The sequence below is a fragment of the Kogia breviceps genome, chromosome 10 (assembly GCF_026419965.1).
Source record: "Kogia breviceps isolate mKogBre1 chromosome 10, mKogBre1 haplotype 1, whole genome shotgun sequence".
NCBI classification, from domain to species: domain Eukaryota; kingdom Metazoa; phylum Chordata; class Mammalia; order Artiodactyla; family Physeteridae; genus Kogia; species Kogia breviceps.
The window spans coordinates 85,667,351-85,683,943 of NC_081319.1; the positions used below are offsets into that span (position 1 = coordinate 85,667,351).

At 40.0% G+C, this 16,593-nt stretch overlaps 3 non-coding genes across 3 annotated transcripts; 1 reads left to right on the top strand and 2 right to left on the bottom strand.

Annotated features, from left to right (window-relative positions):
* Nucleotides 1-5,617: 5,617 nt before the first annotated feature.
* TRNAA-AGC (transfer RNA alanine (anticodon AGC)) lies at nucleotides 5,618-5,689 on the bottom strand. Its single transcript has one exon. It is a non-coding gene; the product is annotated as a tRNA-Ala (tRNA).
* Nucleotides 5,690-11,683: 5,994 nt separating this feature from the next.
* TRNAS-GCU (transfer RNA serine (anticodon GCU)) lies at nucleotides 11,684-11,765 on the top strand. The gene has a single exon. It is a non-coding gene; the product is annotated as a tRNA-Ser (tRNA).
* A 4,067-nt stretch (nucleotides 11,766-15,832) lies between these two features.
* On the bottom strand, nucleotides 15,833-15,904 carry TRNAQ-UUG (transfer RNA glutamine (anticodon UUG)). The gene has a single exon. It is a non-coding gene; the product is annotated as a tRNA-Gln (tRNA).
* Nucleotides 15,905-16,593: the final 689 nt, after the last annotated feature.

Here is a 16,593-nt window from a genome sequence, read left to right on the forward strand (position 1 = left end):
AGCTTGCCTTACATAAGTTCCACCTTCATCTAAATTGTTGATTAGATAAGAAAAAATAAACTATTTTATTTATTTTTAATTGGTTTCCTTTGGAAATTGATTTGTAGAAGCTTCTTATTTCTTTTAATAACAATTTTCATCATATGTAACTTATATAAATATAAATGGTCTATCCTGGTTTATCACTTTGTCAAAAGGTCATATTAAATTTGACCGAGGCAAGTGAACCAATATTTTTATTTATGTAGTGGTTTCTTTGTGTGTCTTAAGTAGACCTTCCCTATGGTAAGTTCAATAACTTAAACTGTAATTTTATTTTATTGAAAGACCAGCTTCTGTTTCCAAACCTCATAACCTCACAATACTTATTTTTAGCTTCCATATTCAAAATGTTAAATAAATCACGATTGTTCAATCTTAAAAGGCTAATTTAATCCTTGCTCAAGAAAGGAAGGATTGCGAGATTGGAGCCAAGATGGCACAGTAGAAGGAAGTGCTCTCAATTCCTCTTGCAAGAACACCAGAATCACAACTAACTACTGGAAAATCGTCGACAGGAAGACACTGGAACTCACCAAATAAGATACTCCACAACCAAAGACAAAGGAGAAACTACAATGAGACGGTAGGAGGGGCGCAATCACAGTAAAATCAAATCCCATAACTGCTGGGTGGGTGACTCACAGACTGGAAAACACTTATATACCACAGAAGTCCACCCACTGGAGTGAAGGATCTGAGCCCCACGTCAGGCTTCCCAACCTGGGGGTCCGGCAACGGGAAGAGGAATTCCTAGAGAATCAGACTTTGAAGGCTACTGGGATTTGACTTCAACAGAACTGGGGGAAACAGAGACTCCACTCTTGGAGGGCACACACAAAGTAGTGTGCGCATCAGAACCCAGGGGAAGGAGCAGTGACCACAGGGGAGACTGAACCAGAGCTGCCTGCTAGTGTTGGAGGGTCTCCTGAAGAGGGGGCGGTGGCTGTGACTCATCGTGGGTACAAGGACACTGGCAGCAGAAGTTCTGGGAAGTACTCCTTGGCGTGCGCCCTCCCAGAGTCTGCCATTAGCTCCACCAAGGAGCCCAGGCAGGCTCCAGTGTTGGGTTGCCTCAGGCCAAACAACCAACAGGGAGGGAACCCAGCCCCACCCATCAACAGTCAAGTGGATTAAAGTTTTACTGAGCTCTGCCCACCAGAGCAACAGTCAGCTCTACCCACCAACAGTCCCTCCCATCACGAAACTTGCATAAGCCTCTTAGATAGCCTCATCCACCAGAGGGCAGACAGCAGAAGCAAGAACTACAATCGTGCAGCCTGTGGAACAAAAACCACATTCACACAAAGACAGACAGATGAAAAGGCAGAGAGCTATGTACCAGATGAAGGAACAAGATAAAACCCCAGAAAAACAACTAAATGAAGTGGAGATAGGCAACCTTCCAGAAAAAGAATTCAGAATAATGATAGTGAAGATGATCCAGGACCTCAGAAAAAGTATGGAGGCAAAGATCCAGAAGATGCAAGAAATGTTTAGCAAAGACCTAGAAGAATTAAAGAACAAACAAACAGAGATGAACAATACAATAACTGAAATGAAAACTACACTAGAAGGAATCAACAGAAGAATAACTGAGGCAGAAAAATGGATAAGTAACCTGGAAGACAGAATGGTGGAATTCACTGCTGCGGAACAGAATAAAGAATGAAAAGAAATGAAGACAGCCTAGGAGACCTCTGGGACAACATTAAACGCAACAACATTCACATTGTAGGGGTCCCAGAAGGAGAAGAGAGAGAGAAAGTACCCAAGAAAATATTTGAAGAGATTATAGTCAAAAACTTCCCTAACATGGGAAATAGCCACCCAAGTCCAGGAAGCGCAGAGAGTCCCATACAGGATAAACTCAAGGAGAAACATGCTGAGACACATAGTAATCAAATTGACAAAAATTAAAGACAAAGAAAAATTATTGAAAGCAGCAAGGGAAAAACGACAAATAACATACAAGGGAACTCCCATAAGGTTAACAGCTGATTTCTCAGCAGAAACTCTACAAGCCAGAAGAGAGTGGCATGATACACTTAAAGTGATGAAAGGGAAGAACCTACAACCAAGACTACTCTACCTGGCAAGGATCTCCTTCAGATTCGATGGAGAAATCAAAAGCTTTACAGACAAGCAAAAGCTAAGAGAATTCAGCACCACCAAACCAGCTCTACAACAAATGCTAAAGGAACTTCTCTAAGTGGGAAACACAAGAGAAGAAAAGGACCTACCAAAAAAACACCCCAAAACAATTCAGAAAATGGTCATAGGAACATACATACGGATAATTACCTTAAACGTGAATGGATTAAATGCTCCAACCAAAAGACACAGTCTTGCTGAATGGATACAAAAACAAGACCCATATATATGCTGTCTACAAGAGACCCACTTCAGACCTAGGGACACATTCAGACTGAAAGTGAGTGGATGGAAAAAGTTATTGCATGCAAATGGAAATCAAAAGAAAGCTGGAGTAGCAATATTCATATCAGATAAAATAGACTTTAAAATAAAGAATGTTACAAGAGATAAGGAAGGACATTACATAATGATCAAGCAATCAATCCAAGAAGAAGATATAAAAATTATAAATATATATGCACCCAACACAGGAGCACCTTAATACATAAGGCAACTGCTAACAACTATAAAAGAGGAAATTGACAGTAACACAATAATAGTGGGGGACTTTAACACCTCACTTACACCAATGGACAGATCATCCAGACAGCTTTAAATGACACAATAGACCAGATAGATTTAACTGATATTTATAGGACATTCCATCCAAAAGCAGCAGATCATACTTTCTTCTCAAGAGCACACAGAACAGTCTCTGGGATAGATCACATCTTGGGTCACAAATCAAGCCTCGGTAAATTTAAGAAAATTTAAATCATATCAAGCATCTTTTCCGACCACAACACTTTGAGATTAGAAATCAATTACAGGGAAAAAAAACGTAAAAAACACAAACACATGGAGGCTAAACAATACGTTACTAAATAACCAAGAGATCACTGAAGAAATCAAAGAGGGAATCAAAAAATACCTAGAGACAGATGACAATGAAAACATGATGATCCGAAAATCTATGGGATGTAGTAAAAGCTGTTCTAAGAGGGAAGTTTATAGCAATACAATCCTACCTCAAGAAACAAGAAAAATCTCAAACAATCTAACCTTACACCTAAAGGAACTAGAGAAAGAAGAACAAACAAAAAAGAAATAGAAGCCATTCTTTGATGAAAATGAAAATTTAAATACATTTAATATACAATATAAAGCATATTATACATATAAAGTATTAAATTTTTAGCTTTTTGTTTTGGACATTTTAAAACAAAGTAGAAATCATACTATAATGAATACCCATGTACCTACCACCCAACTTTGGCATTTATCATAGTTTTGTTGTTCTTGTTTGTCTCTTTTTGTGCTTTTTTTTCCCCTCCTGGAATAAAAATCAAGTTCCAGATATTAATCTCAACTATAAATATTTTTCCATGTATAACTAATAGTTATAAACTTTCTTTCTTAACACTGCCACAATAACATCACAACCAGAAAAAATAATAAAACTTCTTAATATAATCAAATCCTCAGTATGTGTTTGATTGTTTCTTTTTCCAATTACTTTGTTTGAATCAGGATCCAAATATGTTGCATTTGTCTATTATTCTCCTTACATGTCATTTAATCTGTATCAGTTCCACCTCCCTTTATCCCCCATGCCATTTCTTTCTTGAGGGTCAGTTTGTTCAGGAGAATGTCCCACATTCTGGATTTGACTGATTGCATTTTTGTGATGTTATTAAACATATTCCTATATTCCCAGTATTTACTGTAAACAGATGGTTCCATCTATTAGACTAGACAAAGCACTAATTTTTTAATACAAGTGTTACATTGGTGGTCCCGGGCATGTTCTATTTCACTGTGTCAACAGGCACATGTTGTGTAGTAGTCTCACTTTTAGAGAGAAATTGATCAGGTATGTCAGCCCGCTCCATCTGTTCTAGAGCTCCCCCATCCAATTTCACCTCATGGTTATAGCAACCACTGATGACTGTGACCAGGATGAATTATAGCAATATCAGTTGCAAAATGTTGACTCTATTTTATCGTTCCTCTTGCATGTATTAGCTGTCATTCTTCTACAGAAAAAACTTTTCCCTCATCAACTGTATGTTTATCCTGACATACATTCCATATGAGAGGTAGTATAAGTACTTGATTCTTTTCCTTCATTTGTCAGCTTTCAAAATAATGAATCAATAACCAAAAACCTCCCAAGTCTGGATGTAGGAAGACGTGTGTGTGTGTGTGTGTGTGTGTGTGTGTGTGTGTGTATGTGTGTATTAATTTTAAAACTAGGTTCTTTACTAAATTGTCCATTTGTAGTAGCTTTTCTGTTCTGCCTACCTGTACTGAGAAGTAGCTTCTAGATATATAACCGTACCAAGATATATAGAGAGAGCTTTATCCCTTCCTATCCACTACCTACTCCTCTAATTACTTTTTCATGTTAAATTCCTTGATTTGTACCTCCATTATACCATTAAAATATTAATGATAGTGGATATCCTTATCTTGTCATGAAGAAATTAAATCTCTGTGACCACAGATATACTTAAAGTGACTTAAATAGGTGGTACAGATCATAAAAACTTACTAAAAATATATATTGTTCAGAATTATTTTCCAGAATAAAGACTAATTCTTAGAAATCAATATGTTTAAAAGCGACAACAGATTTTTTTTTCCCTCTCATATTATGAAACCAATATTTCAGACTAGGTGGGCCTCAGCAAATCAGCTTTGGTTTTTAGATTGGTTAAGACATATTGGTATTGTGGGATACTTGTTTGTGTTGGCAAAGTGGAAGTGGTCGTTCACTCAGATTTATTTCTGAAATGAGCCCATGTCATTTATTTTGATTGAAATTTTCTTGAACAGGAGATATTTAGTTGCTTGATCTCTCACACTCCCAATAAGTTATCTCAGCAAAGCGGCAATGGTCTGGATTCACTGAAGCAGCCAGTCTTCATTCACTCTGTATCATTCAGTTTAGACTTGGAAAGCATCACGTACAATGACAGACAGTGCTTTATTGTTTCTCTGTGCATAGAACCTTGCAGTTATGACTGGAGCCCACTGCTTCCATATCTGGTGATTCAAGAAAACAAAGTATGGGGTGGTCGGATGCTCATAAGAAAGAAATCATAAGATATTTTTCTGCTATTCCACCTCCAGTTTAGTTTTTGCTTTAAGAACTCTTCAGCATTCAGAAGAAAGTGAATGAAACCGAGTCTGTTGTTTTCTGTCTTCTTTTCTGTTTTTAACTTGGCATCCAAATAAATCAGGCCAATTATCTTTCAAAAACGCTTGTCACGTAGGATTTAGGACACTTCTGGTGGTGGCAACGCTCTTGGGGCAGAAACTGGGTACTACAAAGGCAGTACAGGTAGGCAGAAAATTGAATGAAAGAAGACACCAGGTTTTAAGGGAGAGATGAAAGGAAAAGTGGTTTGCTCACAAGTGCGCGTCCTCTCAAAAGTGGTGGAGGTGCCGGGGATTGAACCCGGGACCTCGTACATGCTAAGCACGCGCTCTACCACTGAGCTACACCCCCAACTGCAAACGGTTTTCTTCGGATTCCTTTCGTGATTTATAGTCATTATTTCTTTGCTTCTCAAAAGATTTAGTAAATTGCAGAGGAAACGTGAATGTAAAATTCTCCATTTGCGTAAAATTCTCCATTTGCGAAACAGACTGAGCAGCGGCCTCATAAGAAAGCAACAGAATGAGACTCCAAAGGAAGGAGGCTGAAAAGAGGCAATCTGTTGTCTCGACAATCTGTTGTCTCTCACTCTCTCCAGCCTCCCTCCATTCCTGCCCTTTCCACATGTAAGGCTTCAGGATGCCGAAGCCGGTAGCTGGGCAGCCGGGGTACCCACTGAGGAGGTGGCGTTGGGAAGGGAGCAGAGGTGGAGTCAAAGCGGGTCCTCGCATGAAGAGCTCCAGTTCCCGCGTCCAGCACCAACTCACTTAGAACAAAGACCCTCAAATCCTCTCCACTTCCGGAAGCCAGAAAAATCCACTGAGTGTTTCGTGGTGATGGCAGGGAACATCCCAGCGAGCTCACGATGTCCTGGACCGTAGGCGCCCAGATCGTCCAACTTAACAACACTTACCTCCGGCAAAACCCTGGAGTCCCCTTGCCTTTCGGAGCTAGTGGAGGGTGGGCTGGGCTGGGCTGGGATGTTATTTAGATAAAAGGTGAGCAGGCAAGGCAGGACTGGCTTCTGTTTCTCCGCGACCAATCCCTTGGGAACCAGGGAGCTATGAAGAATTATTAGTACCTCGGAAGGTTTGGGAGGGGGGGAAGCTTCCTATACTTTAAAGAATTGGCCCGGGCCCAATTCACATGCATTGATTTCTCGGGCACGTCCAGCGCAGTCTCTCTTTTTCTCCCTCTGAATTTCAAACTTATTAAAAGTTTGAAAAAAATAAAAATATTTCCCCAAATAACCATATACCTTTTACCCAGACTTAGCTATTGTTAATATTTTACCCTATGTACTCCCTCTCTCTCCCATGTGAGAGTAAGCTGCAGTATATCATGTTCACTTACCCTTAAATACTTTACTACATAACCACTGTACGATCATGAACTTCAGTGAATTTAACATTAAATAAATAGCTGTATTTAATCTACAGTGTGCATTCCAATTTGACCAATTACCCCCTAGAGTACAGGATCTAGTCTAGTGTCAGGTATTGTATTTAGATGACATGTCTTTAGTTTTCTTTAATCTGGGACATTTCCTCAGCCTTTCTTTTTCTTTCATGACATTAATGTGCCATTTCAATAATAGCGTATTTTTTTCTTTTATTTTTTAAAATAGAATGCCTTTCACTTTGGTTTTTGACTGATGTTTTCTCCTGATTAGATTCAGACTATGCATTCCCCAGTGGATTACTACATAGATAATGCCGCGTGTTTCTCAAAGAATCATACCTGGAGACAGGTAAGGACTATCTGTCACTCGTTGGTGAGGTTAATTTTGATCCCTACTTTGTAGGACAGTGATTTAAGACTGCAAGTATCCTGTTCCTCATCAAAATCTTCCCCAAGATTTAACATGCATAGTCTGAGCAAATCTTTATTATGATTGTTACAGAATAATGATTTTCCAACTCCAGTCCTTCCACCATATTTACAGTCAGTGCTTGGCATGCTACTAAACAATCTTTTGTATGGATTTCTAGTTTGATGATGGTTTATAATTGATTATGATACTTAACTACTTTGGTGCACAAATAGTCCCAGATTTGGCCACTGGGAGTCCCTTCAAACTGGCTTCCTATGTCTGTTTGAAATGTCTCCATCATTTTTTTGAGTCGTTTTTACTTTCTAAGCCATTCTCTTGTTCACACTCTCCTAGACTGAGTCTGTCCTCATGTCCAGTAAATAAACACCCAACACTGGGATTCTGCTCAACAGAAGTGGATGAGGGAGCTGATGATCAGGATGAGAATTTGGGCTGGGGAATTTGTTTTTGTTTTTTTAACTGAGTCAGTCCTACCTCCTCTGATATACCCAAAGCAAATAGGGGTAAGGGAGCGGAAATCACAAACATAAACTTGTTGCGTGAAAGAAACTAACAGAGTGTATGATTCCTTTTGTATGAAATTTTAAAACTGCCCAAACTAATGTATGGTATAAGAAGTTAAGTTAGTTCCTGTCTTGTGGGTAGTGACTAGAAGAGGACAGGAGAAGAGCTTCTGGGATACTGGGAATGTTCTGTTTCTTCATCTGGGTGTTGGTTACACAAATGGGTTCACTGTATGAAAGATTGCCAAGTATAATTTGTGTACTTTTTCTGTATGTTTGTTATACTTCAATATGAGGTTTTCAAACACAAGAACAGTGTTCAGAGATATGTTATTTCAGCCGCTGGGGGGTTCCTCTTCCTGTTTCTGACTGAGGTTTATCTCCACAAGAGATTTCCCTTCCAGAGTGAAGTGTTTACCAAGGGTATCATGATTAACCTTTAAGTAAAAGAAAAGAGCAATTCGTTATTGTTTCCTGCACTAAGATATGAGGTATAGTGGCTAATACAGAACATCAAGATGCACTATCAAAGTTCAACAAGAATCTTTTTATGTGGGAAAATTAAATGAACTAGTTTTTGGTAAGCTTTTATCTTCAGAGTACTAGAGAATCGTATGTGACCTGAATCCCCTGATTTACTGTTTCTACACTTAAGTGGGAGTTCTCTTTTTTCTCTTTCTGTTTTTTTTGGTTGTTGTTGTTGTTTTTGTTTTTCCATTTTGTTCTTAGGCAGACAAGGCAATGAGAAGTGATATCTGGATCGTTTTATTGGCATTTCCCCTCCTAAAATACTCTCAAATCCAATGGTGGAGTCTTGCCTCTGTCCCTCCAACTTGCAGCTCCCTCTGGAGATGCCCAAACATCCTCAAGATCAGTACTGACAGGGTCAGATTTCAGGTCCATACTCTGCACAGAGCAATGCTCTATAGCATATATTTCTTCTTCTTCAATTTATACTCATTTTAACATCTCCTCAGAAAGTTTTTAAAAGGTTTTAAGAAACCACAAAGGAGACCTAAGGAGCAAATTAGCACGATCCCTTTACCCTCCCCAGAGGTCATGCTGGGCAATTCTGCTTTCTGAATGAGAAAGTCCAATGAAACCTAATGTGAGACAGGCATTTTTTCAGGAGCAAACACCATTTGGATTTTGCAACAGAGAACACTGGCCTAGGGAGAAAAGGGAAACAGTATTATCTATTTGTTTACAGAGCCTTGCAACCTGCCAGATTTGGGGGTTGAAATGGCCTTGGAGATGTCTCAGGTGCCTGGCTTGGATATGTTATTTAATCTCTCTAAATCTCAGTTTCTTCACATGTAAATTGAAAATGATAATACCTATATTTAATGATTGTTGTGAGGTTTAAAGAAGAAATGTACAAAACTTTTAATTCATTGGGACCTAGAACAGAGTGTGCCTTTATTATTTGGTGGCTATTCTTGTTGTTGTTGGTATTAAACTGGAACTTCTCAGCCTGGAGTAATCTAGTTGTATCCCTTTGATAAGCACCATCTTCCCCAGCTCAGGAATTCCCCATGTCTTTGGGACTGTATATTATTTACTGGTCATAAGGATCTCTGAAGATACAAGGGGAACCACAGGGAAAAATATGACCCCTCTGTGAAATCAATCATATTACAGAAAAATGTTCTTTAAATACTTTTTCCCAGGAAACATGGTCTGGATAACAGGCTCACTGCTGTTAGAGAAAATAAGGATCCAGGTAATTTTTCAATGGGAAAAAAAGGGTTTTTGTTACCTATGGAAGTAGAAATTTCCAAAACCTACTTTAGGTTAAATTGTTCTTTTGGATTTTTGGCAGGAGAAGGTAAAGAGGAAAAAGCTATAAGAGTGGAAAAATAGTGTTCATGAAGGATTGAAAATAAAAACTAGGGATCACACCAAGCCCAAATACTCTGGCTTTTCTGTGGGAGAACTCACATATTAATAATATTTAGAATGAGAAGAGTAGAGAAGAGAAAAGAGGAGGACTAATGACTAGATTGAAGACAAAATTAGATGATGTGCCTGTTTACAGGAAGCATCGTTGTAAAGTTTTCCCTAAATATCTGGGAGATATGCCCAGGAGTTATATCACTGGGTTCAAAAATATATGTACTGTGTAAGCCAAATTACAGCCGTCAAAGATATCTAGGTCCTAAACCCTAGAACCTGTAAATGTTACCTTATTTGGTAAAGGAGAGTGAAGATACGAATAAATCAAGGGTCTTGGTTTGGGAAAATTATCCTGGATTATCTGGATGGGCCCTAACTATAATCACAACTGTCTTTATAAGAGGGAAGCAAAGAAGAAGAAGGCAATGTGTGGACTGAAGCTAGATGTTACACTGAAGGCTTTGAAGATGGAGGAAGCAGCCACAAGTCAAGTAATGCAAAGAATGCAGCTCTAACAACTGGAAAATTAAAGGAAATGTTCACCAATTATGACTGACTAGAAGCTCTGATGGACCTCCTACTTCCCCCAAATTAGCCCCTAGATAGCACTCTTTGTGACATTTCTGGTCTCACAAAGAGTTGGAGAATTCTCTAGGGAGGTCACTCAAAACAAACAAATATGATATTATATGGGGCCTAAAGTCATTCAGGAGCACATGGAGCACAGGTCAGGGGTACTAAGTGATAAAGCTCTAGATGTGGGAGCCCTGCCTAGGGTGCCTGGGAATCAGAGAGTTGGGAGCAAGAACTGCAGGAAGCCGACCTGGATCAGCAGAGGAGCAGGTTATCCTGAAGCCACACAGCAATAGAAATACAATTGTGAGGATCAATATTTAACATCAGAAGAGCAGAGAGGTGGAGGAACTGAGCCTGGACTTCTCCTTACGGGCCAAAACCTGTAGTGGGAAAGAAGTGGCTCAGGGTATGCTGTATGTTGAAGGTGAGTTTATGAAATTCAGTAAAGGAACGTGAGAGGGAAAGAAGAGGGTCACTCCTGCCAAAGTTAAGAACCGAAGTAGAGATTTCATAGGAAGGAAGGAGCTACAGCATTTGGGCATATGAGAGTCTTTTCAAATTTCTCTCTAAAAGTCTGCACTAAATATAGAAAAGCAGTTGAACCCTAGTGAGTGAAAGGGGTTTATTGATGCTGAGTTTATTTGAAGTTGTCAAGTTCAGCTTCCTCCTGGGGTTGGGGAGGGTGGGGAAGAATGGTGGTGGTGGTGGAATTGTGGAGGCGAGAGGGAAGGAGTGGATATGGAACTGGTGAAGTGGCCTGCCCGAGGTCACACGGTGAGTGGGACAGAACCACAACAGGACCCAGGCGTCCTGGCTCCTGCACTCGTGAGGATTTCCCCACCTGGCCCTTCTCAGTGTTTGTGGTAGCCACCGTAAATCAATCGTACACTCTGAGACGCCAGTCTGCTCTAGAAACAAAACGGCCCGGTCAGGACACTTGCGGGTTTTCTGCTGATACTTTTTTTTCAACCACGTTTTCACCCGTTGCTGTGTGTCGCTGACTGACGAATCCCAAGCCCCAGAGAAGGTAAAAAGACCGAAAAGGAGTCTTTCAGCAGTCCAGCATATTTCAGAAGAAAATATAAGAACTACAGAGCCAGGTTTTGTTGTTTCCTTGTCTCCCAGAAAACAGGAATCCCGGAACGTGTTCTAATCAGGACGTAGGGAAATCGGCCCCTCGAATGCAGAGTGCGGCGGCAGAGGCACCCTACTCTCTGGGAGAGCACAGGGCAGCTGACTGGAGCCGCGTCAGCAAATCAGGGTTGAAATCCTGGCTATGTTCATTCATTCATGTGTTCAACAAGGACCTATGTATTTAAATACCGACGTGTACTGGTTTTACCTGTTCATTTTATATGTGCCAAGTAATCGAACCACTCTGTCATTTTCAGTTTTATGGTTGCTGTGAAACGTATATAAAAATATCTGATTGTGAGGATTGAGTCAGGATTAAACCAGAAAAGAAAGGCAATTAGATATAGTACGACAGAGCGGAACTGCAGTAATGAACGACATGAGGCTGTCCAAGTCTTATCAGACGAGGTGGCCGAGTGGTTAAGGCGATGGACTGCTAATCCATTGTGCTTTGCACGCGTGGGTTCGAATCCCACCCTCGTCGTGAGGTCCTCTACATCTTGGCACCTTCAGGGCGGCCACTGTGTGAGCAGGGCGCTCTTCACCGAAGTAGTTCCTGCTTGTCATGTGAATACTGTCTCTCATCATCTAACATAGCAACTTGCTTCAGGGTGGGAGCTGTACTTATACTCTCACGGACTTTTTCGAGGAAGAGGGATATAATAAGACATTGCCTAGATATACACAACAAATTATTATATGTTGTGTTACACATGCAGGATATTTTCAGCCTATTTTTAACTGTACTGCAATTTTCACCAAGTTTGTTAAAGAAACAAAACTGAAAATATATCCCACATGACATTTCCTGTTAGATCCATGGATTCCTCCTTTAGCAGAACAGAAGAATGTCAATATTGTGTCGTTTCTCTTGTGATCTCCATCTTGTCAGAACTTTTGGGGAAAATATTTTTATATGTATATAAAATATTTTATAAAATAAAAGTTATTTAAGTATTTTATACATAAAATATAGTTTAATTTAAAATTATTAAAATATCATATATATAAAGCTATACAGAAAACCCTTGCATCCTTTCTTATTTACCAACCACCTAATTACATTCCCCACAGATAGCCATTGTTATTAATTCCTTCCAGAATCATGTTAAGCATATATGAATATATACCACGTGCAATAAATATATCTTTTTATCTCAAAAAGGGGTAACACAAATGATAACATACTATGCATATTGGTCTGTACGTTACCCTTTTCCCCTAAGCAATATATCTTGGAGCACTTTCCATATCATAAAAAAAAAAGTGACAGTTTATGCTTTTCCAAGGACACATGGTATTCCAACATATGGGTTACTGTATATTATTTAACCAGCCCTCTATTGGACATTTAGGTTTTTTCCCCCATCTTTTGCTTTTACAAACTATGCTGAAATGAATAACTTTATACATTTATATATAATATTATATAGAGACATTTATGTATAAAGTTATTCATATATAAGTATATGTAATTTTGAATATGTGCATTTGTAATACTGCAAGATAAATTTCTAAAAAGGAGTTTGCTGTCTACTAGGATATGTGCATTTGAAATATTCACACCTACTGCCAAACTGCCCTCCAAAGGAATTTTATTAATCTATACTCCCAGCCAGTAATGACTGAGGTCCTTTCTCCCTTCACCCTCTCCAATATGCTATGTTGTCAACTTTGGCTTCTCTGTTATTTTAGTAGGTGATAGTGATATTGCAGTGCAATTTAATTTTCATTTCTTTTACTACAACAAAATATTTGTTACATTTATAAGGATAGAATATTTTTTGCTTTATTTTATTTTATTTTATTTTATTTTTAAGGTGAGAGCAGTATTTGCAGTATGATCTCTAGGCTGCTTCAAAAGCTTGTTGTGAATGAAGAATTCTGGGCCTCACTCTTGATCTATTAAATTATGATCTCAGGGAGTGTGCTCTGGAATCTGTAATTTAATAAAGCATCCAGATGCTTCTCATGTTGATCTTAAAGCTTTGTGTCTGGCTGAGGTATCTATGTATTACATCCAATCACCCAGAATGCTCTTTATTTCTGTAAATGTTCAGCCCACGAAAGCTGCTCCTGGCTTCAATTTTACCAGCCACATCCTCATATCTTGGACAAATTTTAAAATCTGTTTTTATATCTTCAGGAAATTGGCTACCATTAATTCATTCAGCCATCTACATTGGACACACATTCTCTACATTTATTGCACCCTCAAATCCTGAGTTAGCTCTCTTTTCTGAAAAAGCAGTTTTCCCAGGATGTGTCTATAAGTTCTTTGAGGAAACTGTCAAAGAAAAATTGCACCAGATGGAGTCAAACAGACAAGGAAGACTTTAAGACTATTGCAATCAGGAAGATTAAACTCCATTTAGAATACAACAGAGGCAGCTGAGGATTTATAGCCAAAGGGGCAGAGTAAGGAGTCATTAGGTGGAAAATTACTGAAAGAAACTTGATTAAATATCAAGAGTGAAGGAAGGGGAACTTGATTGGCTATCAAGGGTGTTGGGGGGATTCTAGATAAACTGGCTTAGCAGGATTCTTGCCCAAACTGGAATCAACAGGATTCTTTACTAAAACTGGGCTGGGCAGGCCAAAGATGGTTTGTAAAAGGGCTCGGAGGAGCTTGACACAAGTTTGGTCAAGGAGGGAGTCGTTGTTAATATCCACGGGGCTTCCTGCAGCTTCCTTAAAGAATGGGAGATCCACAGACCAGGTAAGGTTCCCACAGAAGTGTCCACATGCTCTCCCAGCCTCTCATGTGTCTGTTACTGGTTCTGCCTCCCTATATCAGCTGTTCCTTGGCCTTCTCTCCAGCCCTGGGTCACTTGAGGGCAGGTACCTCCTCCAGCCAGGTATGTTTCATTACTGTAATTTAGAGGCTTGGAATAATGTCTGAGTTACTGAATTTCAGCTAGGACAAATGGGTCCTTGATGCTAAATATGACCATAATGATTATGTCATTAATTCTCCTTCAGTATTTGAAATGAAGTGGTTCTCCCTTCTGTTACATCATTTCCTAAAGTTCCAGGAGGGTGGTTGGAACTCTGGAGTCTATTTGAGGTTTTGACTTTGGGTTAGGATGTTAGTGCTGCAGATGTCTGAGAACCACAGGCTGGAGGTGGCATTGGTTGGAGGGAATGCAGTTAGAAACTCCCCACACCGGGAAAGCTATCAGGCCAGTTCAGAAGAGAGAGGATACTTTGGAGGATACTTTTGCTCATACTAGCATCAACAAGGTTGAAAGAAGACAGGACCACACCTGCTAAGGCAACACTCCAAGTAGAAAGGGTTATTTCCCCCTGCAATTAGCATCATCACAGACCATCTAAGTAGAGATACAATCAAGTGCTCATGGTACGAAACAAAAGAATCTGTTTTCATAAACTTAGTAACCTTACTTTGTTACAAAGTCTCTGTGTAACCAATGGTAATTCATAATATGAGTCAATGAAATATTTATAATTTAGTGAGTTACTGGAATTGGTGAGAGTAGGACTTGATTTACTTTTTGGTTACATATGAGAACATTAAAATGTTGAAGCAAGAAGGAACCTGAAAATAGATCACTGGATTTAAGGGTTGCCTATTATGACATAGAAGAGATTAATTTGTACAGAACATAGATACCTGTCTCCTCCTAATTTAGTTCCTGTCCAGCTGAAGGAAACCTTTCCTCCCACTCGCCTACGTTTCTCATTCTAACGGCAAATGAGTGGCTATCTAGAACTAACCGGACTTTCTACGTTTGATCAGCTTTGTCTCCAGCTTGATTTCTGTCTACACACGGAGTACTTTATCAGGGGGACATTTCTTGTCCCTGAGCGTCAGCTCCAGAGAACCGTCTCCCGGGTGCTTCGGATGCAGGTGTTTGGCACTTTCTGAGGAGGTCGCGTTCAGAGGTGCGCTCCATTTCCCGCGGGCCCGAGCGGCGGGAGAGGGGACACGCGGGGAGAGACGTGAGTTTTTGTGCTTGGACGGCAGGAACTGCGCGCTCCGCGGCTGCAGGCTTTCGAGGAGTTTCCAAGCCGGCTTCGCATTTGGGGTGGGTGATGAGAACGAGAAGGAATGAGAGAAGGCAGAGGAGAGTGAACTGTCTCGGTGAAATGCGAATGGGAAGAGGAGGTGAGAAGTGACCCCGGACGGAGAAAGCGCGCACCCGGCCGAGGCTCGGCGACTCGGCACGTAGGGTTTTAGGCTTAGGAGCGGGCGCGGCGAGGAGGCCTTGGTACCTTTGAGGTTTTGAGATGTGGTCTCCATCAAGGAATTGCGCTGCTGGAGCTGTTCCGCCCGAGCCCTGAGAAGTTCATAAGGTTGCTGGGAGGCTGACCATTTCTAGTCAGCCTCCTTGGTATTGAACTTTGTGCGATTGGAAAGCTTAATTTTAAAGAATCCGTTTGTTCCCAGGACAAGTATTCTGTCCTTTTGTTTGAACAGAGTCGTAGAATCCAATACTACTGCACACGACCACAAATGTGTAAAGCAGAGGAACGCTTTCTTTCCGGTTCAGATGTGATCCTAAGAACTATAAAATGTTCCTCTGAGAGAGGTCCCACCGAGATTCGAACTCGGATTGCTGGATTCAAAGTCCAGAGTGCTGACCATTACACCATGGGACCAACCGAGAAGGTAAACCTCCGTCTGTAATCATAGTTAAATATTTCCTTCATAAGTTTTCAATAGCTGTAACCCAGAAGAGTTAGGTCAAGCTTCAGTGAGACCACGCTGATAATAAAATCTGACGCTTTATTGTCGCTGGGGAAGAGGCATTGGGCAAAATATCATTCAGGGCAATCCGGGCACTCTCTCTTCTGCTTCTGTTGGGAGCTTAAATTAATTTTCGGAAGACCAGCAGAGGCGGATCCAGATTTTGTGAAGTCTGAAACTTACACAAGTTTCTTAAAAAGGACACAAGGGGGTCCTTTTTAAGAAAAAGAATAGACATTCTCAAAAGATACAGCTACTCTAAAGCATATATAACGTATCTGAGGAAAAATTGGAATAAAAAGAGGCCGCAGTCTTAACTAATTTCCATTATAATATACTTCTGCAAGTTTTACAAGAACATATGTTCATACAGGGCGACCCCTTCCAGGGCCTTGGAGAGCAGTCTTGACACACTTAGTGAAACTCATGATAAATACCCCTCCGAAGAGCAGTTTGGCAATATCTATCAAAATAATCTCTACTCAGCAATTTTTCTTTAAAAAAGCCATCCTACAGAAATACAAAAAAATTTAAAAATTAAAATATATGTCTAAGGATGTTCACTGTAATATTTTGCAATATCAGAAACTTGAAAATATGC